We start from the raw sequence: 23,754 nt of genomic DNA, 5'->3' as shown, positions 1-23,754 counted from the left end.
TCTATTTTCTACAGTGTTTTCTCTCAGTGCCTCCTGAGCCACCACCACCTGCCATCTTTCTTTTCTACTCATCAATTTCACTCTTTAGTGTCTCTTTTCTTTCTGGTCCGCAGTGACTGCCTCACATCAATTCCCAAACTGGATCCCAAGACCCAATTTCTCAGCATCTCACTTGGGAGCTTCCAGGCAGGAGCCCAAGCTGGCAGCCACGAACACTGAAGGACATGGACAGAAGCTCTATACCAGGTTGAGCACAGTGATTTTTGGACCTTGGAGAGGACTTCCCTGTGCCAATTTTAAATTCATTTTAGACCTTGGTATTTTAATCCCTCATAAAATAGCTGAGACCCTAATATCATTCCAATATACAGAGTGGAATGAACGCACTGTCAAAACTAGAAACAGCAACATTAGGAAGTGAACTGTGGCCTTGCTAAATTAGTGTGTAGATACTCATTTTCTCAGTGATGTTTCAAAACCTCATATAGATTATAAAAAACCTACAGTGTAAATCACTTTTAAAACCCATCAGAGATTTTTTTAAAATATTCAGTATATTTAAATTTAAGTTTTGAGGACTTTATACATGAGCACTGCATATCTATTATACTATTATTATTTTATAACAACTATCATAACCAAATTACAGACTGGGCAATATTTTTTTGAGAAAATTAATTTTCTTCAAAGTGTTAATATAAAATTGATGTGTTAACAAAATGGGATGGCAGCTAGGATAATGTAAGGGGAGATGGGTAGAGAGAAGGGAGAAGGGGAGGATTCGGGAGAGCTTGGGGGAATGGGATTGGTGGGATGGAGGAAGGTTGGATATTGGAGCAGGGAAGTAAATATCTTAATTAAGGGAGCCACTTTAGGGTTTGCAAGAGACTTGACTCTAGAGGGGTTCCCAGGTCCAAGGAGAGGTCCCCAGATTGTTCCTTGGGCAGCAGAGGAGAGGGTGCCTGAACTGGCCTTGCCCCATAGCCACACTGATGAATATCTTGCATATCACCGTAGAACTTTCATCTGGCGATGGATGGAAATAGAGACAGAGTCCCACATTGGAGCACTGGAGTTAGCTCCCTAGGTCCAAATGAGGAGCAGAAGAAGGGAGAGCGTGAGCAAGAAAGTCAGGACCACGAGGGGTGCGTCCACCCACTGAGACGGTGGGACTGATCTAATGGGAGCTCACCAAGGCCAGCTGGACTGGGAGTGATGGAGCATGTGATCAAACTGGACACTGAATGTGGCTGGCAATGAAGGCTGACTGAGAAGCCAAGAACAAAGGCACTGGGTTTTGATTCTACTGCATGGACTGACTTTGTGGGATCCTGGTTTGTTTGGATGCTCACCTTTATAGACCTGGATGGAGGGGGGAGGACCTTGGACTTCCCATGGGGCAGAGAACCCTGACTGCTCTTAGAACAAGAAAGGGAGGGTGAGGTGGGGAGGGTGAGGGAAGGGGGAGGCGGAGAGGAGGTGGAACTTTTTAATAAATAAATAAATTAAAAAAGAAAGAAAGAAAGTCATGTAGTATGTTATTTAAACAAAAATAGGGAAATTAAATTTTCTTTAAATAAATAGCAAAATAATTCTAATTAAATTTTTAAGGTTTAGTATATGCAAACTGTTTTTAATCTTATTTATCAATAAATAAAGATTAGTTTTCCTCTTTAATATTTTAGTAATCTGATTAGAAATATAACAGAATACAATTTACAACAGCATAGGATAAATTAATCTACTGATGTTACATATCTAAAGTCAACCTAGTACCTAAGAAATGGTTTGTATACAACGAGCATCCAATAAGTCCTTCTTGAATGAATAAAGAGCTCTCTGTGTGGTAGCTTGTGTGTATTTGTGAAGATCTCTTTCGCTGGAATAGGTATTGCTAATAGTTTTATCTATAAATTAACTACTCACATACATGGTATAAGGTAGTGTTTTGTGCTTGTCTTCTGTCTAAAGGCTACGTAATTCACTGAAGAATTACACCAGCACAGATTACTAGAAGGGGGAAAAGTATGACATTAACAATTTACAATTCAGATGTTCTAGCATGAAACATGAACATTTAATATCCCTCATATTCCACCTAGATCTCTTTGCACACTGTTGTCCAAAGTGCATCTATTCTTGGAGTTCTTTCCTTGCTCCCCAGCTTTGGTGAAATGTCTCTTTCCTTCCTTTGTTTCTTATACTTCTTTCATGTGTATTTAGAGAAGTATAAATTCTATCTGATTGTACTCTTCTGTCTCTGAGCCTCACTTATCAACTCTTATCTCATTTCTCTCATGTAATTCATGGTGAATATTCTACATCATGTAAGCTATATAAATACTATTTTATATACCTAATTTCTACACAATGTAATTATATGAAGAAAAACAATTATTACCATGCAGTAAATGTCGATACTTTTATATATTCTAAATAATCAGTATTTTAGTTAAGGAGAAAATTTATTGATACAATGGTCAAATAAATATATTATAAAGACAACAAGGGTTATAGCGAATGGACTTATGTCTAGAAGTTAATGTGGAAACAGCACAATTTAATTTGGTAGCTAAACAGTCAAGCTGTTGAGTATGAAATAAGAAAAAAGATATTAAGGGAAACATTGCATTCTACAACAAGAAACCTAACAAGGCAGAATGAGTATTCAAGTCTCATATCTCACATTATAGTTCATTCTGTCACTTCATTCATACTTATTTTTATAATGAATAAAAATCATGATAATTTAGTGGAACACATATCAATCAGAATAATCTTTGTAAAGCTTTTATGTAAGATGTATCATATGTCAATAGATATCTCAATGGTCAACCAACACCTTATTAAGAAGCAAATTACACCAGTGTAAAATCACATTGCTGATTTTCTAATGCAAATACTAAACTCTACTGGGCATAATTTGACTTAGTCACTCTTTTTAGAAGGGTAAAAATGTATTGACAACAAACAAATTAACACTTGCATGAATTAGACTGGGAAGAAAGACTGCTGGCTGATAGACTTTGAAAATCATCATTTCCCTCAAGGGCCACATTTACATGTTTGTTTCAGGAAATGGTGGAACTTTCGAAGAACTTGTGTGAGATCCTTAGGCAATTGGAGGTATACAATCAAAGGGGATCATGGGAATGTCGTCCCATTCATTTTCTTCATAATCTGATTCATAGAGAAAACAACTTTGTTACAGTATATCCTTTACCAAATTAATCATATTGCCATAGGTTCAAGGCAACAAGTCTAAAGTACATGTCATAGACTTTGAAACATTCAAAAAGCAACCAAAATGAAACCTTTCTGTTTAGAAGTTGATTGTACTGGGCAAGTGGTAAAAGAAAGTTAACACAATAGCAAAAGGTATGAGGGACACTATTTTCAACATGAAAGCTTTTGGAGATTTTATTATTTTTGTACTTATAATTATGGTTATCAAAATCAATAATCAATGAGGTAAATTATTTTCTAAATAATAATAAAACAAATAACAGAACACAATTAAAAAGCAAAAGTTGTCCATAAAAATAGATGGACAACCTACATGCCAAATATATACCTAAATTTTCAAAAGTAAATTATTAAGATAATTCATCAGCAGGTAATATGGCAGATAATATTGCTTTAACATAACTGTAAATGTTTATTTTAAAATTTATATCAAAAATTGATTTATCATAATATGTGAATGCTGTACCAGAAAATATGCAATTTCATAAATTTACAGTGAATATAAAGTCTGTGTATTGTTTAAGTAAATCAATTTGACATTATAGAATAGAATTTAAAAATACATTCATGAAGAAAAAGCACATTAATGTTTAAAGACACATTGAATGGATATTTATTCCAATAAATAAAATAGAAATGGATATTTTCAAGATAAAAAATAAAAAAAATCAATTGAACACCTTAATATACTAAAACAAAATATACACATCAAAGTGAGACAGTATGCATCTAAGCATATATACAGATATTTTTATTTGGAAAAGTTTTTGGAAAATTTTACAATTAAAAATGTCTAAAATAAGATATATCTTATCAGCATGCTGAAAAATGTACTTTATGGGACGATCCAGCTATCTGTCAATCTCTGTCTTGTAATACAGAATACATACATCTTATATGTAACTAATTGTGCTTTTTTATATGGCTCTAACATTTGGCTCCTCCCCCAAAAGCTGTTTAAATGTTATATTGTGCTATTTTCTTAATTTTGACAGCATATTTTAAGTAATTTCTTTCATTATTTTAGTCTTTGTTCAGAATGAAAGAACAGACGGTAATTTATAGTCTCAACTGCATGAGTTAAGCAACAAAATATGATTTAGTAGACAAAATCAATTTTCTGCCTATTTGAATGATGGCCTTTTGAAAATATTTGTTCCATATCTAATTGTTGATGTGTCACAAGTGAACACATGCACGCATACACACACACATGCATGCACACACACGCACACATACACACACAAGTATGACTTACGTTGTATAAAAGCAAACCCAGTGAATAAATTGTAACAAATTTTTTTTACTAACACATTTTTTTAAATTTTTTCAGGAAAAAACAATACCTTTTTAAATCCTACATACCAATTCCAGTTCCCACTCCCTCTCCTCCTTCTATTTTTTCCACCTTCACCCCCACCCCACCATCCAATTCACTCCTCAGAGAGAGTAAGGTTCTTTCCTTTCCAGAAGGTCCAAGGCCCTCCCTACTATATCTACGCTGAGCAAGGTATCAATACAAAGAGAACGTGCTTCCAAAAAGCCAGTACATGCAGTAGGAATAAATACTGGTGCCTCTGACAGTGACCCCGCTGTTTGCCAGAGCCATACAATTGTCTCCCACATTCAGAGGGTCTAGTTTTGTCCTGTGCTGGTTCCTTCCCAGTCACACTGGGGTTGGTGAATGCCCGTTAGCTCAGATAAACTGTTTCAGTGGGTGTCCCATCATGGTCCTGACCTCTCTCTGTTTACATTCTCACTCTCCTGACTCTTCAACTGGACATTGAGAGCTCATCCCCGTGCTCCTCTGCGGCTCTCTGCCTCTGTTCCCTTTAGGTGCTGGATAAAGTTTCTAGGGTGACATTTAAGATATTCATCAATCTGACTACAGGGCAAGCCAGTACAAGCACCGTCTCTTCTATTGCTTAGGGTCTTAGGTGGGATCATCATTGTGTCAGGACCACCACGACTGATACTGTATTTTAGTTCAGTGATATCGAAAACATAAATATTCTAAAATAGAAACATGGAGGAGAAAGAGAAGCTAAAAATACTTGAAAGAGTGAGAGCAGGACCTAATTAGTCATAGGTGAACTATCAGCTTCTCATTAGTATTTCTAGTTTAGTGAGAAAAAAAATAACTATTATTTTTTATGCTCTGCACATCAAAAAGGAAAACGTGCTGTTCAATATACTCATTTATGTATATAAGTGTAGGGCATGAGAATATGTCTACTCAGACTTAAACCCATGTGTGGTATTATAATTTTGTAATTTTACTCAATTATAAAAAATGAAAAACCTAATATAATAATCTACAAAATGATTTTATAAGTATTTTGTTCTTATTGAGCCAGTTAAAGTTTTGAGGTTATATATTTCTCAAGATTGTTTAATGTCACTGAGCTATCATTTATGAACTTGACTTATATTTACATAAACTGTCCATGATGTCAAAATTTTACGGTCAAGGCATGGTGACACCAGCCTTTGATCCAAGCCCTCAAGCAACAGAGACAGCACATCTCTGTGTTTGAGGCCAGACTGGTCTACTGACTGGTCTACTGAGAAAGTTTAAGGACAGATGTGGCCACATAGAGATACTTTGAAAAAAAAAAGTCACACATGCAAAATAACCAGAGTTTTAAAATCACAGACAATTTACAGGAGAGAAGCATGAAATGTATTCCAATGATTTTAAAAAGAAGAATTGAGCTATTAGAAGCTTTCAACGTGCTTTAAGTGAATGAAATTTTGAGAGAAAAGTTTGATCAGAATGGTCCTGAATAGCCTAGCAAAATGGCTTGATGGATTAAAATCAAGAAGTTTAAAAATAAAGAGAAGAGATGGGGAGATCGTTCTGAAATAACACATGATAAATAAATAATAGTAACACTGATAGAGAAGCATCGAGATTTCCAGGGCAATAGGATAACTTTTGCAAGGTAACAATTCTGATGAAGTTTACTTGTCAATCGAAACAAAACATTGGCACACAGGTATAGGGAGGGACTTGGAGAACTATGAAAGCCAACCCCAGAGGGAAACCGGGACCTTGGTGATTTGTGCTTGAGAATTCAACAATAAAAGTGAATCATCTCTTCATTTACCCAATCCATAGGGAAAAAGAGATCAGAATGTATTCAATAGTGTAGTAGACCATAGCTCAAGGACAAAATAGCCTTGCTCTAGGTATTTTCATAAAAAGAACACTATTATTAAAGACAACAGAGTCAAAAGATGATATGCAAATATTTGCCACACTATGAATAAAAGAGGGTTAGTGAGAGACATTCCTTGCCAGACAAGAGAAGAATCCAACCTAAAAACATATATGGATTAACAAGAAAGGTGCAATATCCTTAAGACTTAGAAGTGACATGAAACAGAATGCATATTGAAATAAGAGCAAACAAAACAACTGTTTCTTATTTCAGGATATATTCTGGATATCCTCTTATGAAACACAAAAAGAACAGAATGGAATAAAATGCCTTGTAAAATCAGAACACTGCTTGCTTTTGCAAAGACGCACGAGGGAATAATTTTTCCCTTTCAACATGATGTCAGAGTTGTTGGGGAGGTGCCCCTGAGAGTTGTCAAATCATAGTCTTTCATATGGGAAAAATCTTCATAAAAATAAATTGCTGTTTGTTTTAAGAGATGAGACCTCATCTCCAATTTTCTCTTCATATCTCCAAAGGGCAATATGGAGCATTGTCTTAGAGGGATTGCTATGGTAAACACACAGTTTTCACTGAGTGCATATGTAAACTGATAGTTTCATGTTACTGTGAATGAGCATTCTGTGGCATTTTATTAAGTGATCCTCGTACTCAGTTATTACCATCCCTAGGCTTCTGGATATTAGTTTTCATCTATAACTTGTACACACTAGTCTTTCCTTTGGTTGTTTGCTTTTTGTTGTAGTTTTTGGTGATCCTTTTTTTCTCTATATCTGTCAAGAAAATTCTTAGTATGAGATCCTTGCAACTCAAATTATTACCGAATAATAACTGTTACCTCAGGTTAAGATGAGAATTCAAATATAAAACTTAACTCTAAAAATTACTTTTTTTTGGTGTTTCAAGACAGGGTTTCTCTTTAGCTTTGGAGCCTGTCCTGGAACTTGCTGTGTAGACCAGGCTGGCATCGAACTCACAGAGATCTGCCTGCCTCTCCCTCCCGAGTGCTGGGACTAAAATCATGCACCACCATCGCCCGGCCTACTTTTGTTTTCTATCAGTATTAAGAATATTCATTCACAAAAAATCAACAGATTTTGCTATTAATTTATTTATCAAATATTGTAATGAAAATACACACAGTGTATGAGAAGTCAGAAGTTGTTACCTGAGAAAATTATATTAGCATTGCATGCTTAGTTTTACAGTTTATAATCTGTGACAATCAAATCAGCTTTCAGAAAGTGAGTCCCTATTAACAATTTGTTTAAGGCATTTTGAGAAACGCAAATCTGAGCAGTTCTTATATTTTTTTCATTCTCTCTGTATGTATGTGTGTGTGAGTACATTGTGTATTTGTGTATTCATGCATGTATAGTTCTTTCAATTGTTTAAGGGAGTAAAAAATTATTAAAGAAAAATAATACTTTTACTTTGCACAATAATGTGTATTAAATGATGACAGTGTTAATAGAGTTGTAGGTTATGGCTAAATGATAAGGTACCACCCATCTTCACAGAATAAATTCATTATTATAAATTAATGCGATAAATGCAAGTGGTGAGTGCATATATGCATAATACAAGCATATGAACCTTTCAAAGATTATGCTAAGTGACTTAAGTCTTGCACTGAAAGACAAACAATGAACTTGGATCTTTCCAGGATCCATAGACACAACTTATAGAAATGAGTATACAGTGATAGTTGGTGGAACTGCAGACTGATACAGGAAAGAATGTGGAGATATCAATCAGATGATACAAAGTTTGAGACTTGAGAAGTTTCCTGAAATCTATTGCAGAACAATATGATTATAGCAAAAATAATATATCTTTCAAAATAACTAAATTCCAAATGTCTCATCATAAAAATGATAGGTAAATGAGAGGATGATTACGCTAATTAGCTTGGTTTAATCATGCTACATTGTATATCTTAAGTGTGTAATATCACATTGTATTCTAAATATATACAGTAATGATTTGTCATTTAAAATAATATGATGAAAAGAACTTTAAGATTCTCAGAAGAAAAACTACACAACCCAAGGAACGGGATGAGCAAGGAAACCTCAATAACCTGCATCATTTAAAATGACCTTAAATATCATTTATTCAATCAAGCCACAGTCATTTCTGTCTTGTATTTTCCATATACAGTTCTGCTATGAAATGCCACATCAATGATATAGCTCTCTTCTGTTCCTGGTTCAACAGAGATGACTATCAAGGAAGCTTTATGTCTGGCTTCATAAAGGATGCTGTCCCCACTCCTGGGTGCTGAAACTTGAATCATTGGTTGCTGACCAGTTGTTCACAGATCTCATTTGATCGCCATGCTACCTGTCAAAAAACGGGGGTCAGCTCCCATGTAGGCAGTGCTGTCTTGATATCCAGTATAAATTAGTCTAAAATAGAACCTACATGATAATCCCAGGTGAAGAACATTAAGCTATCTTCATTCAAAACTTTCTAAGTGAGAGCCAGTGGTTGCCAAAAACGTCAAGTAATGAGGGGGCCATGAAAACCAGCACTCAGCTACCTGCCAATCACAATGTCTATGAACTGCATGACGTAAGAAAACTATGCATTCAACCTTGTAGCATTAAGATAAGCAATAAAAGATACATGTCATAATTACTTTTCTATTGCTGTGAAAGGACACTGCAACCAGAGCAATTTGGGGTAGACAGAATTGAGGCTTAAAATCCACGACCAACACATTTGGGAGTGGGGGAGCTGCCAGGTAGGCATGGTATTAGATAAGTAACTGAGAACGTACATACTCTCCAAAATTAGGAGACAGAGTGAGAGAAAGAGTAGTGGGAAGGGAGAGAGAAATGGTGAGGAGAGAGCTGGGAATGATATGATATGGGGCATTTGAAACCACAAAGCCCATCCCCAACTCACCTACGACAAAGTCTCAGCTACTAATTCTCCCAAGCAGCAACAATGACCAATAACCAAGTATTCAAATTTGTGAGCATACTGGGACCATTCTCATGTAAAACACCACAGTATGAGATGTATAGTTTTTCCAGTACTTATAAGATATGAAGGAGAGATGATGCTATCTGTTCAAATATATCAGAGAAGATCATTTGGTGACATTTATCTGATGTAGGAAATTAGTTTCTTCTTCCCTGTAACAGGAAAGACTGCACAATTCATTTTAAAAATGGTTTAGACTTAAGAGATTGACTAGGAATGATACATTACAGAAGTTGCATATTAAAAAAAATAGGAAACACAAATGATAAAAAATTGACACTTGTGAGCACTAAGATATATATTATTAAAATTTATTAAAAGGGTGACAAAGAGTGAAGAGTAATAGGGTGAAATGAGAGTTTAGAATCACTCTGACCTGGAATCTTTCTCAGAAGCTATTTGCCATAGATTCTGCAATTGCAGACAGAAACAAATGTAGAAAAAATGCCATTTTTAAATGTTGCATCTAGTATCGGGCAGCTATCCCAGTCATTAAGGTTTTCTCATTCAAGCATGACGATCTGAGTTCATATTCCCACTTTCAAATTTACGAAGCCCGGCTCAGCAACACACATGCATCTGTAAGCCGAGTGCTCAGGTGGAAGATGGAAGACGGACAGGCAGATCCTAACACTTTCGGGCCAGCTGGCCTAACAAGCTGGTGAACTCCATGTTCAATGAGAAACCTTGTCTTATAAATGAAGGTGGAGAGAAATGAAAGAAACCAACATAGACCTTTGGAATCCACAGACATGTGCGGCACATGTGCACGTGCACCTGCACACACATGCCCACAAAGGGTGAAATATACACTCATACAAAAACATAAAGCTGCAAATATAGTGAATATATGCAGTCTATTTAGCATTCTTTTCTAAACAGTGCATAGCATTTCCACTATATACATGTATAAGCAATCGGAAATTATTAGAAGGAAGTTTATATGAAAGAATATATGCAGATTATATGAAAATGCATTTTCTTTATGTAATGAATTGGACCATCAAAAAATATTTATGTGTTTCACCCACCTATCTCTGATATAACTATGAAGGAAAGATAAAATGAGATCAATATAAATGATCAGGGAGAGAATTCAGGAACTATTAAATTAGTTACACTTTAGGGTATAACCCTGGACAGTGATTAGATGTCTGGGTTAGGAGAAGTAAACATCATAAAAAGAAAACTAGACTGGGAGAAATGAAGAGAGAAAGGGCGTCACTGTTGTGATGGATGATAAGTGATTAGAACTGAATTACTGAAATGTGTTAATGATGGATTTACTGTTACTAGTACATATATTTCTCAGTAATCATATCGAATTAATATAGAACATAAGAAAGAGAGCAATTTGAAAACTAAAAGACTGTTCAATTGTTTTTGAGGCAGATTTTTTTTTAGCTCCAGCTGTCTTTGAACTCTAGATCCTCCTCTGTTTACATTTTCCAAGTGCTAAAATTGCAAGCATATAGCATCATGCCTGGCCTCGTAAAGAACTTCTTCAGTGATGGATTTATCAACCTAGGAGGACTGGGCTGTGTTTGCTAGATGGCAGAGGTCAGCTTTTCTACCTTTCCTTTCCAGGATGATAATTACATGTCCTAATGCATATTGTAATATGGAAGTGCCCAGCCAGATGACCTAATAGATATTTCCAATTTGTAATTTCTTTGCTACAAAATTAAAGTATTAATCAAACTAAAAGCCTGCTCTGCTGGCTAAAGGTTGACTCTGCACAGAATGGCCAGAAGTAATAGGGCTGCCGTTCCCTGCTATTTATCGATGCCCTCTGCCCAGTTCCTCAAAGACAATCTAGGATAATTTCAGCTCAGTCAACCCTTTCTCTTCCCTGCCTGGGGTGGGTAACTTTGCACCGTGGCACTGCATCAGTGTGTTGAACCACAGGAGTCTATATGACAGTCAACAGTAAACATTGTCTCTATCAAAACAGCAAAAAGCTGTGTAAGCTCTGATAAACAACAGTTTTAACTTCTCTGAAATTTAAAACCATCAGATCAGGTACAACCATGGACCTTTTTTAAAAGCTTTCTGAAATTTAATGAATGAAACATATTGATTCTTAAAAATTGGTAAGTAAGGACTAATTGTCATTACAGAGAAATATCCTAGTTAAGTATGCATATATTCCACATTTCATATTTATTTTTTCATTCCTTACTAGCATATGGTTTACTATCACCCTATATTGCTAATAAGGTATTTTTTTCTTTTCTTTTATTGAATATAGATTTTTTTCATACAAGAGATTGTTTCTTTTTAAATGTTATCAAATATAATCTTCAAGATTTTGGATAGCATTTTATGAATAAATATATTTCATCTTATTGCAATACCTGAACTGTTATTTTTCACATTTAATAACTTCAGATTGATGTGTCAAGCCAATTTTTGTCTAGGTCCATTCAACATAGAAATACAAAGCTCAGTGTCAGAGATTACAACTCACAAATAATGGGTTTACCTTATAAGTATGAAACCCTAGATTCAACTGTGAGAACATCCAAAAATTAATAATAATAATAATAACATTGGATAAAAAGAAAAAGCCAATATATTCATAAGATTGTCCACTCTTAGTTATATATGATTGAAAGCAATGGCTACAGTCATAAACCTATTCAAATAATAATAATTTTTAAACTAACCAAAGCAAGAATGGAGAGATGGCTTAGCAGTTTACTATATTTGCTCTTTTTACAAAGGACCTGATTTTTATTGCTTAAACTACATCAGGCTCATATTACCTGTAGGTCCAGTTCAGGGTCTCTGGTGCCTTTTTCTTTTCTCCACAGGAAGACAACCACCTCCTACACACTCACACTCTTTAAATGAACCTTTAGATAAGTTTTCATCATTCTATATTTTAACTTGTATTCCAAAGACTTTTGCATAACGTGTCATTTAAAACTCTTCATCTTAGTTATTGAGAAACTGAGGTTGAGATGTTAATACCCTTTAGCAGCATTCTGGTTAATACTAGCAAATTTTATTGTTGCAAACATTAGGCTGTATTAGAACAAAGCATGGCTGTAAATAATATCATCTTTGTTCTGTTGACACTGACTCCTTGTGTCAGGATATATAGTTGAATTATCTTCCCTTAGAATGAGAACTTGGTTTAATAGTTTCCCTAACCAGTAGGATAAGACAAGATATCCTGGAAAGCTGATGTACAATAAGAAGGCCAAGCCACATAAAAACCCCTAGCGTCAACAATGGCAGAGAGCAAGACCTGACCTCTGTGTTGTTGAATGTCACTAAGAAAGATCCAGTCGTAAGCAAAGAACAATCTTAGATATAAACACCAGGTTAGCTTTGTGATTGGCACACCCAGAGCTACTGCTCAAGTGCAGTTGTAAGAGAGATTCCAGATAAGCCTTACTCGAGGAGCACATAGACTTTTCAGACTCTCAGGAGTTATACCACAAAATCCTCATATTGTTTAATATGAGCAGAAGCTAGCAAAGCAAACAGAATTTTCTATGGCTCAGAAATAAAAGTTATGTGGATTAACTAATTTAATTTGTATAATAGCATAAAATTATAAGCTACTATTATTTTCATCATACTGACAGAAGGTCAGAAAGCTTAGTTAGCATTTTTCTAAAAATCACAGATAACAGGTTTGTCTAGGCATTGCTCTGCATCCTCTAAACATGTATTCATTCTAACTTAGAGACCAACTCTCTTCACTCATCAGGAAACTTTCTTATTCTTACTGTTAATATGTACTTCTTATGTTAAGAAGTACATATCTGATGACGGCAGTGTTACCCTGTATATGGTGTGCTGGAAATTTAGATGAAAGTAGATCACAGATACCCAGACAATAATAGAGTGTGGTTTATGTTGTTGAAATGAGGATTCAATATAAAATGGGAGAAAATTCAAGGCAGATGCTGAACTTAACTGTAGAATTTAGACTCCTCAGGAATGAACAATAAGAACGTGAGTGAATCTTGACCAGAATTCTGGAATGGATTACCTCAGATGGGTTGGGCAACTGGATTTAAAGAGATAAGAAAGATGGTACTAGCCTTTCCCATAATTTAAGAAAATGGAAAGGGCATCCATTCTATCCTCCTTTAAGATAGGCCCCTCTTCAATTTTACTAAAGGAAGACAGTGGTATTTCCACATTCTTCCATGGCCTCCAGGAGCACATGCAACCAGTAAAACACAAATCTGTATTTGCAAGAGAATGATAAGTTTCTGTTACACAAGTAGGAACTATGCATTTCTTAATTTCCTGTAATCTCCCAGCATAGGCTTAGCTAAAGTTTTACTTATATCTGATATGTTTCAGTCTGTATCATAAAACGGAATTCTTAGTGCATCTTCCATAAAGAATAGCAACAACAGCCACCTCCACAGGAGCAGGTACAAGGAACTGACCTGCTGTGGGAGCAAGTGCAAGTCAGGGACCTCCAAGTCAGCAACCACTGCTGAAGCAAGCCCCAGGCAGCAATCTTCACAGGAGCAGGTACAAGTTAGAGACCTCCAAGGGAGCAGGCCTGAGGCAACAAATTCCTCAAAGGAAGGCTCCAGGCAAAGACCTCCACAGCAGCACTTACAAAGGAGCTTCCTCAGAGGGAACAGGTCTGAGCCAGAGACCTTCACCGGAGCAGGCCTAGGCCAACCACCTCCACCGAAACAGGCCTGAACCAGTGACCTCTTCCAGGTGAGGCCCAAAGTCAGCGACCTCAGTCAGAGCAGCCGCAATCGAGCAACCTCTGTGGGAGTGGACCTGAACAACAACAAATTCTTTAAAAATCATTAATTATGTAATTATAAGCAGAAGGGAACAGGTATATACTACAATTAGCATAGCAAAGATAATTGGCTAAAATACACATTGGATGGTGCTCTGACTCTGCTTTCATTATGTGACTTTGAGAATAATGACTTCCTGTGGTTATAGGAGATCAACTAAAGAAAATTCTTTGGGCCTGTACAGAATTTCGCTTCTTAGGAGAACCTAAAAGACCTTCCACTGGGACCTTTTGTTTCTGGGAGTGACTTTTAGTATGACTTGCCCTGGTCTAGGAAGAGATAGACCAATCCCACAAGACAAATCCTCAGCAGATCCATTGGGTCCAAAAATAAAGGAAGGCCAGAATCAAGACTAGGAGAAAAAGGGAAAAAAATAGCTGACCAATTTCTGCCTGAAATAACATATACACTGATAGCAGAATTCTAGGGCTCTATTGATCTCTTGGCTGTGGAAGCAAAATGAGACTAAATAATTATGAGTAAATTGTCAAGCATTCAAGAGACCTTAAATCATTCTCAGAAGCAAGATAAAAACTGAAATTTCATTTCTATCACTTTTAATCATGTTAGGTCACTAGCCAAGTTTATGGAAGAGAAAGTGGCTTTCTAGATGCTTTGGTAGAGGGATGAGTTCTGGAATAATCAGCTTTTCACAAGGAAATTATTTTCATGTATTGAGTCTTTTGTGTTCAAATTAGACAAAGGCCTAAGGAGTAAAGAGAGGTAATACCCTTGAGACTGATAACTTACAAAAGGAACAACCACTAGATATAAATATATGTACGACTTTCCTATTGATGTTATATTAACTTTTGCCCCAAGTCTAACCTAAACTCTTGTTTGGTTCATCTCTGGGATTTACTCAGACATGTCTAGAGATCATGATTTTAAATATATATATATATATATATATATATATATATATATATAGATATAGAGAGAGAGAGAGAGAGAGAGAGAGAGAGAGAGAGAGAGAGAGAGAGAAATAAGCCTCAGGACCAACCTCCCGAGGGAGAGTTTGTCATTTAAGACAAGTACCTCTCATAGGTTTTGTGTCTTGAAACATGTTTTCAAGACATTGTTAATGTCTGGCTACCTTGTTTATATCCCCAGAACTCATCATCAATCATCCCATCGATGTTGACCAAAAATAAATAGAAAAAATAGCTCTTTTCTAATATTGATATAGCAGTAAAAGATATCTTAAAGAAGCAGACAAATTATTTTTGGCTATTCACACCAAGCTAAAAGGAGATCACTTCTCTAGACCTTAAGACTCCTGAAGAAACAAAATCTATGAACCAGCTAAAGATCCAGTAGGAGTTCATGTTGAACTTTTCCTGAGACACTTAGTGTTTCATTAGCGACTGGCAACAGTCACAGTGCCAGGATTTGAGGACCATAGCTGATGTTATAGTTAACCTGGCAAAGAAGCAATGAGTTGAGTTCTACTTCTGTTCTTGGAATCAAAAAGCCATGTGTGAAAGTGCAGGAGATAAAACAAGATTGAGAGCAAATTCTGGGATTCTAGATTATACAGGTCTTCACATTCAGCTTCAATTTAGCAGCAGAAATTCTAAATTTGGTTTAACTTATTGACTTGTAGAGATAAAGAAACATAATCCCTTGGGTTCTATTGAGTTTCAGGTCAGACTCTGCCATCTGGATTGCCTTTCTCTCTCCATGCCTTTCTGACTCCTGAGTGTGGGTTCATATCAATCATACAGTTTGCTCTTGAAGTGCTTCCAGGTATCTCATATAGCTGCCATGTAGAATGTTCTCCTAACTGTCCTGGAAACAGGCATTTGAGTTGGAGGCTCTTGCTTCTCCATGAGAGCTGAATGGAGCTAAACTGAGCACTGTCATTACCAACAAAACCTGTCCTTTCTTGCACTGGTAGGAGGGGTGACTAGTTCATTTGGTAAACCTGATGACACTCTTACTGACAAAATTGGGCTAAAATCAAATAACTAAAACTGTAGACTATCCTTGTTTTCTGATTCCCTGCCTGCCCACCTGACAGCCTCTAGTAACTTCTGGATCTTGGAGGAATAAAAACCCCTCAATCTGTAGAATAGTTTTTATCTTGTACCTCATTCAACTATGTCTTCTACCCTCAAAACTTCAGAGCCCTCAGGATTCAGCAGATCTTGATCTCTGGGAACTGAGATAATTTTGTATCTTTCCAGGAAAGACCTAAATTCTTGAAGATTCGGTCACTCTATGTTAGAATATTAAAGGCCCAAGGGCAATATTGAATGGCGCGTGATAGCTAGGCACAGAAGGCAAGGGGAATTCCCCATAACATAATATTTGAACTTCACAGAACAGAAAATAAAGAATTTAAACAAGAAAGAAGTAAGGAAGAAAAAAAAGAAACAAACAACTTAGCTTCCCCACTGCTCCCAAGGCTGCTATGAGCAATAGATTCTTACCACTTGGCCTTGTCTGTTCCACAGTACGACCTATAATTTTCTTCCTGTCTTCTTCATCTTCTGTTGCAAAGAGGCCACTTGATCATTCCCAGCTGTACAGCCCTTAAATAATCACACAGAAATTGTATTAATTAAATAACTGCTTGGCCCATTAGCTCCAGCTTCTTATTGGTAAACTCTTACATCTTAATTTAATCCATCTCCATTAGTCTATGTATCACCACCTGGTTGTGGTTTACCGGCTAAAGTTCTGGCAGCTCTATAGCTTCTCCTTAACTCTGCCCTTCTTCCTCCCAGCATTCAGCTTAGTTATTCCCGCCTAACTTGTTCTTCCCTCCTATAGGTCCAAAGCAGTTTCTTTACTCATTAACCAATAAAAGCAAAACATCCCACACCAATCCTGTCACAGATATTTATTTCCTTCAAGAGGTTCTCCATATATTGACATTGGACAACCCAGGGACAGGTGAATTCTGACCTAGCTCCTAGCTGGCATATGAGAAAGAAGTATAGTATATATGCAATGTTACTGGTTACTGCTTTTTTTCTGAATTGAATTTTAATCGTGATTCATATAAAAAGAAGAGGAGATGACACTCACTCAAAATCACTTTCTCATTTTTTTTTGCTAGAAGATATATGTAACAGCTTAATAGTTAGTTGCCTAGTGTTGTTACAAACATCAGGGCTCAGCGCTCTCTAATAAGTATTGTTTTTCTTTCTTCTACATCTATTGTGGCACCTCTCCGCAGTTTTTTGTCCCAGTCTCAGATCCCTTACAAATAATGTCAATGCATGTTTTCTATGATTATTTTATAAAATAAGCTTAATTTAAGTCAAATTCAGTCATATATGCCTCAATTCCCCACAGAAGAATCTTCTTTTATTCAGCTCTCTGCTCACATGCTAAGAGGACTACAAAAACACATTTGCTTTAGGAATGATTAAATAATCAGATACACGAACGAAAAAGTACAGAAAGAAATGGAGGGGCTTCCACAGCCCTGAGACTTCTAGCAGATAAAACACTTAACCTTTCTCATTGTGTTTGAAATTTTGAAGGCAATTGTTCCCAAAACTGAATTGTCAAATTGTTCAGTCTTTGTACAGGTTTTGTATAAGTGTAGTTCCCACTGTGATGATCTATGAAGAGCTACTTAATATTTCATTTCTTGTTTTTGTTAGTGGAGTAAAATGTTCACAGTCAATAATACTGTATTGGTGCCACTGTAAATTCTTCAATAATAAAAAGATTGTCAAAAATATATTCAATACTTCACTTTAATGTTTAATCCATCCTAACCCTTGACTGTGATGGCTGAATACTCCCTGTGTTTATTGTACCAGGCAGTGGTTTCCAGAGGCATTTTTAAACTCCAGCCTCTCCCAGAAAAGAACTTCCTTATTGAATATCCAACATAGAGTAGTCATCCTTGCCATCATATGTATACAAAGAAGAGAAACAAACACAGCAAGTTGTATTCATATGTTTGTGTGTGTGCTTGTGTTGTGTGCATAATAGTAATAATAAAAAATGAAGAGGTATTCAGTTTAATATTATAGAAGCAATTTAAACAGGTACAACTTGGAGGGTTGGAGGGCAGAAAAAAAAGGAAGATGTGATATAATTTTATTTTAATTAAAATAATTTTTAAAGACTCAATTACTTATTTTGCACTCTTATCAATACATTTCTTTTTTATAAATTCATAAATTCCTCTCTGCCAGCAGGAACACATGCACACACACACTCATAGACACACGTGTGTGTGTGTGTATTGGTAAATTTACCAATTCTTTATTCAATATATGCAGTCAAGAATGTTATTTCCTGGTTGAAAAGATGGATTGGTAGGTAAAGGTGATTGCCTGAGTTCATCCAAATAGTGGAAGGAGAAAACAGCCCTGCAATTGTTCATCTGACCTCCGCAACTATAATTGCCTCTTGGGATGTACACACACACACACACACACACACACACACACACACACACGTACCTACACACACACACACACACACACACACACACACACACACACAAAGAATGAATAAATCAATAAAATGTAATTTTCATATGTAAAATCAATGGTTTCTCTACATCATCATTATAAGGAACAGAATGGCTGACATTGCAGGGAACAAATAATTCCTTAACTCATTGAAGCAGCCCTCTTACTGAGAGTTCTCTTTAACAAATGCTATTAGAAGCCAAAGGTAAATAATTGCATTTACATATTGCTTAGTTATATAAGTAAATCGAGAGGTGTTAAAGACACACACACACATACAGAAAGAAAGTTAGAAAGAGAGCGACATAGACAGAGACAGAGTGGGTTCATTCATATTTAAATTCGCTTACCATGCAAATCTAGATTTTCCTAACCTAGGACCCATCTGAACATGAGCACTTACTTACACTTAGAAAGAAAGAAGGCTTCCTTTTGTATCTTCTATATGTGACTGTTGGATGGAAGGATATATAAAAATGACAGGACTACATGGCAGCATTTACAAAATGATATTGGTATTCAAATAAATTATCATATTATAGGTCAAATTTTGCTTAAACATATGTGTATGCAATGCTATCTCATTTTACCTAAGTGTGTCCCACGTCACTCTGATGGGCAGTTGGTTCTCAAACTAACAGTATTTCTAAATTCCTTTGTATAAGAGTAGAATAATCATCCTTTTCCAGGATATACTACTGAATTCAAGCCAAAAAAATGTCCTCATATTTAAAGTATATTTATACCATTTAGTTATTTAGTAAAAAATATCCATTTACACACATTGTTTTTCAGAAGTTAGTGTTTAAGTATAAAGGAAAATCATTGGTGTAACTTTGAGGCAAAGATAAACAAAGAACAAAAAGAAAAAAACAATAAAACATTTGGTTAGTTAAATGGGAAGTAATATGTTTAGGTGTAAAACCAAAATTCATGTGCAAAAAGAACTTGAAGCCTAGCTTTATGAGCTGGTCTATGCCTGAAGCTAAAAGGAAAAATCAGGAAGAAGGACCACATCTGCAGGCCTGCTTAGGCTACAGGGCAAGTTCAAAGTCAGCTTCAGAAATTAGCTTCAGTTCCTCAGACTAAAATGAGATTGCTGAGGATGTAGCTCAGGGGTAGACCACTTGACTGGGTGGCTTCCCTCCCTGAGTTCAATCTTCATAATTGCAAGAGAAAGAAGAAAAAGAATAAACAAAGGGAACAACTTATTTGTTCCCAGTATTATCTGGGAACTCCAATTATTTTTCTGAAATTTATGTATCCAGTGTCCTTCTCTCTGTTTATATGTTTGCACACATTCCTATTCCTGTGTGTCTACTGGTGCTTGCAGGAATGCACACACATGAGGCTTTTTATGTAGGTTCTGAGTTTCTAGAAAGTCTAGTCATTCGTGCTTATGCAGCAAGACGTTTACCATGTTAGCTATATTCCCAGCTCGGTTCTTATTCAGTCCCCAAAATATACTTTCTAAAATATGGCATATACAGTCTCTAAAATATTGCTGTGCACTGTCAAGAGAACACAAATTATCACTCGAGTATCTTCAGTGAGGGACAGCATTGTTGTAATGTCTCTCTCTGTTTGCCTACAGTCCTTAAGGATTCTTGTGATTACTTTTGGTTCCATTAGAAAATTCAAGATAATGTCCTCATCTTCATGTCTGAAAATCTTCATTACATCCCCCATGTATTACCCCATGTAGATAATACAAATATAATCATATGTTTCAGAGGTTGGGGTGTAGGATTTATTGATAAGCAGCCATTTTCCTAGTACTATACATCACTACTCAAGTTCTAAGTTTCCAACTCCGTTTTGTTGTTGTTTTTCTGATGTGGGGGTTCAAAGAGAATATTCAGTGCTTACTTGCCAATATGGAAAGCCCCTTCATTAAGTCTGCTAAAATGCTTTATAGAGACGTCCGTTCTGCTAGTGAAAGGGTATGGTTTTTTGTTCCAGTTTCTTCTTCACCCCCACTGTGAAAAAATTACCTCTACTGTTGGTGTGTTTAATTACCCAAGTTAAAGGGCATTAGGCAACAATACTCTGTAATGCTTGCCACAAGGAAGGCCATTCTTTATCATTAGCAAACTGCTTAGTGGTGGAGCTTACAATTGTACATCTCACCTAGCAGATATTAGGAGCCTCCTTATCAGTTTTTCTAATGAGATGAATCATGAGGTAGGATTGGGGCTGGAAGGAGGGAGTTGGGTTAATGTTCCAAGGGGACTAATTAGAACCAGGTGAGAGCTAAAGAAAAAACTAAGGCGATTTCAGTCAGAATCCACAGGAACAGCCCTAATTAACAGGAGTGATGGGCTTTGTTTGGGAACCACTGGAGAATACATAAGGCCCAATTTAACTTTCCTGACCTGGTGACCAGATCCTGTCAACTCTCAATGCATTATTTTTAAGTGAAGGCAGAAAAAATGTTATTTTCATGATGTGGGTGGGCAAACATAGTTCCTTAAAAAGACATCCCAGGCACAGAAGTAGAAGTGGGCTAGTAGTTGTGAAGCATGGACATAAAAACTATGGGGATACTGTGGTCAAGTTTTATTTAGAATGAACTAGTTCTTGAGATCAGTATATAATAAACTGACCACACATTGTAGGAACACAGTCAAAACAATGATGCATGGCGAACAGTGCCTTGTAGAATGGCGAGAGAGGCTTCAAGACAAAAATCACAAGACCTTTACCTCAGGTGCATTTATTTGTTCCTTGGATTGTTCTTGGATATGATTTAGTGCCTCTGTCATAAACATTTACATTTAATTTAGAAGATGTGTTTATTCTTATTGGCTATCAGACCACAGCTCTAGGACCCGATCAGGTTTGTGTGCCTTGAATCTGAATATGGCCTTCTTCCTTGCTTTCATCCTTTCTCAGATACAAACTGTCATATATGCAAGACAATTATGTTTAAATTGATCTCTTCTGAGAACGTTATGAGATAGGGCTGATCTGTTAATATTTAGTATGTGCTTACTAATGTTTATTTGTATGTTTCTCTGATCTTTTTTTTTCTTCTGAACTCAGACAACCTCCTTAGATCATTGCTTTCTTTGCTTCATTCCTGTACTGAACCTGAAGTACTGTTCTCTGCAGTTTTAGACCATAGTCTGCCCCATTCCTTTAGGTCCTCAGACCCTAGGTCCAGCAGACAAGATCTGCACAGCTTGGCTGGAAAGTTGACAATAGATAATACTTTGTTGTTCACTTGACATTTGATAAGAAAGCAGAATTTAAATGCTTTGCCAATGTGTGCTGATTTATGTGTTCGTCGGTTTGGATGCAGCAACCACTGAATTGTGTAAAGATTTAGAATATCATTACATTATTACATGATTTAACACACACACACGCACACACACACACTGTTTTCATCGAAATAGTTTGTAAGTAATCAAAACCTTATTATATAGGGAAGAGAAGATTAAGTGAAACTCTAACTCTTGTGTTTGTTATAATTATATGGAATTGATGAGACAAATAACAAATGTAGCTATGGAAATCATTAATAAAATATATACTAAGTAATGTGGGAGGACAATAGAAAGAAAGTATTTTTAACCAAAGATTCAAAGACATTGTAATAAATAGCAGCCACTTAGTTCAACAAAAAAAGGTTTGTGGTAGGACCACTATGGGAGGCCGAGGAACTTGGAATCTTATTCACTCTTACATCTATTTCTCTGAATACACAACTCAGTCTGGAGCAATTCTACTGAGGTACAATCCGAAAACCACACAAGCTTTAAATTTATCACTTCAGCAAAGTTATTGTTCCTTCAAAAAAAGGTATACAAGGTATTTTAGCTGCAGGGTGCAGAGCTAGAGAAAGTGTCTCCTGCAGCGATTCTCTGGCTTTCTACTAAATTAACCGCACAAGAACCGATCATGTTACTGTGTGACATTTAGTTTTTCTAATCTGTTTAATGCCATGGTTTGCACATGAAGTATTCTGATGTGCTTTCATGTTTCAGATGCTAAAAAAACACATTAGAAGTGCAGTAGGGATCCCTTTACAGACAATATAACTTGTTACAAATTGCATTTTCAGAAAAAAATTATACCAAAAAATCCAATCTTATCTTATGATTTTTTTCCCCGCAAAATTACATTTTACCTCCTGCTTGTCTTCTGTCTCTTGTGTCTAAGCATCTCCACTTTGAGATCCTCCTGACTTATTCTCCTTTCCTCTCTGCCCTGTGGTAAATGAATTCAAATCTATTTTTAAGGTAAAAAATCGACAGTACTGGGCAATGCAGGCGGCAGCGTTTATGTGGTGCTCAGAGATACTGTGAGAGGACCTGTGAACACATTTCTGACTCCCATATAGATTTCAACTCTTTCATTGCTTTTGTTTCTGGCAAAAACGGACTCTGACCTTTGGCTCTCTGCACTCAGCATGTGTTTATAAAATATCAAATTAGGAACACAAAGACTCATGTCCATTCTTCCTTATCCTCAGCATTCTAAGTTATCAAATGTAATAAAATAATATTAAACTTCCCCAAGAAACTGCACATAAAGTGTAAGACCCAGTATATGAATGCTCTCAATGCTTACATGTTTATATTCTCCATATGTATGAAATCTTAAATGAGGAAAAAAATCATATTTTTTTAATTTCATTTCTGTTCAAGAAGCTTAGATAGATGAAGAATCTCCCAATCTAATGGATATACCAGTGTTTGATTTTATAACAATAGTATTTATTTTAAAAATGTTTATTAATCAGAAATCTTCATCATTACATTTTCTTGCATTTTTTGTTTAATATACTATTCTCATTGCTTTCTTCAAAGAATTGGTTTATATTAAGCTATAACTTTCGCCGTTTTTAGTAGTATATCAACCCCAAAAATGAAGCAAACTAAAAACCTGTACAAGTAACTAGTAGATAACTTTAAATACAAATACATTAGAACATAATTTCTGGATGCTTTTGTACATAACTAAGAAATCAAAGACCCACTTTCAACTGGATTGGAATTGGGATGTGATGGTATTTCACAATCTTCAGTTGTACCCTTCCAGATCTCTAACATGGTTCTGACACCAATATCTGCATGTCAA

At 36.0% G+C, this 23,754-nt stretch overlaps 1 long non-coding RNA gene across 1 annotated transcript in view; it reads right to left on the bottom strand.

The window, feature by feature from the left end:
* The window catches only part of LOC146890301 (uncharacterized), a 68,146-nt gene that overhangs the window by 32,145 nt on the left and 12,247 nt on the right, over positions 1–23,754 (bottom strand). The window contains exon 2 of the long non-coding RNA XR_014998981.1: positions 16,657–16,758. This is a non-coding gene — a long non-coding RNA (uncharacterized LOC146890301). The remainder of the gene's footprint in view (positions 1–16,656; positions 16,759–23,754) is intronic.

The sequence above is a fragment of the Myodes glareolus genome, chromosome 22 (genome assembly GCF_982192425.1).
Source record: "Myodes glareolus chromosome 22, mMyoGla1.1, whole genome shotgun sequence".
NCBI lineage: Eukaryota > Metazoa > Chordata > Mammalia > Rodentia > Cricetidae > Myodes > Myodes glareolus.
The sequence above is the reverse complement of the archived record's forward strand: the minus strand, read 5'-3'. Positions and strand labels throughout refer to the sequence as shown.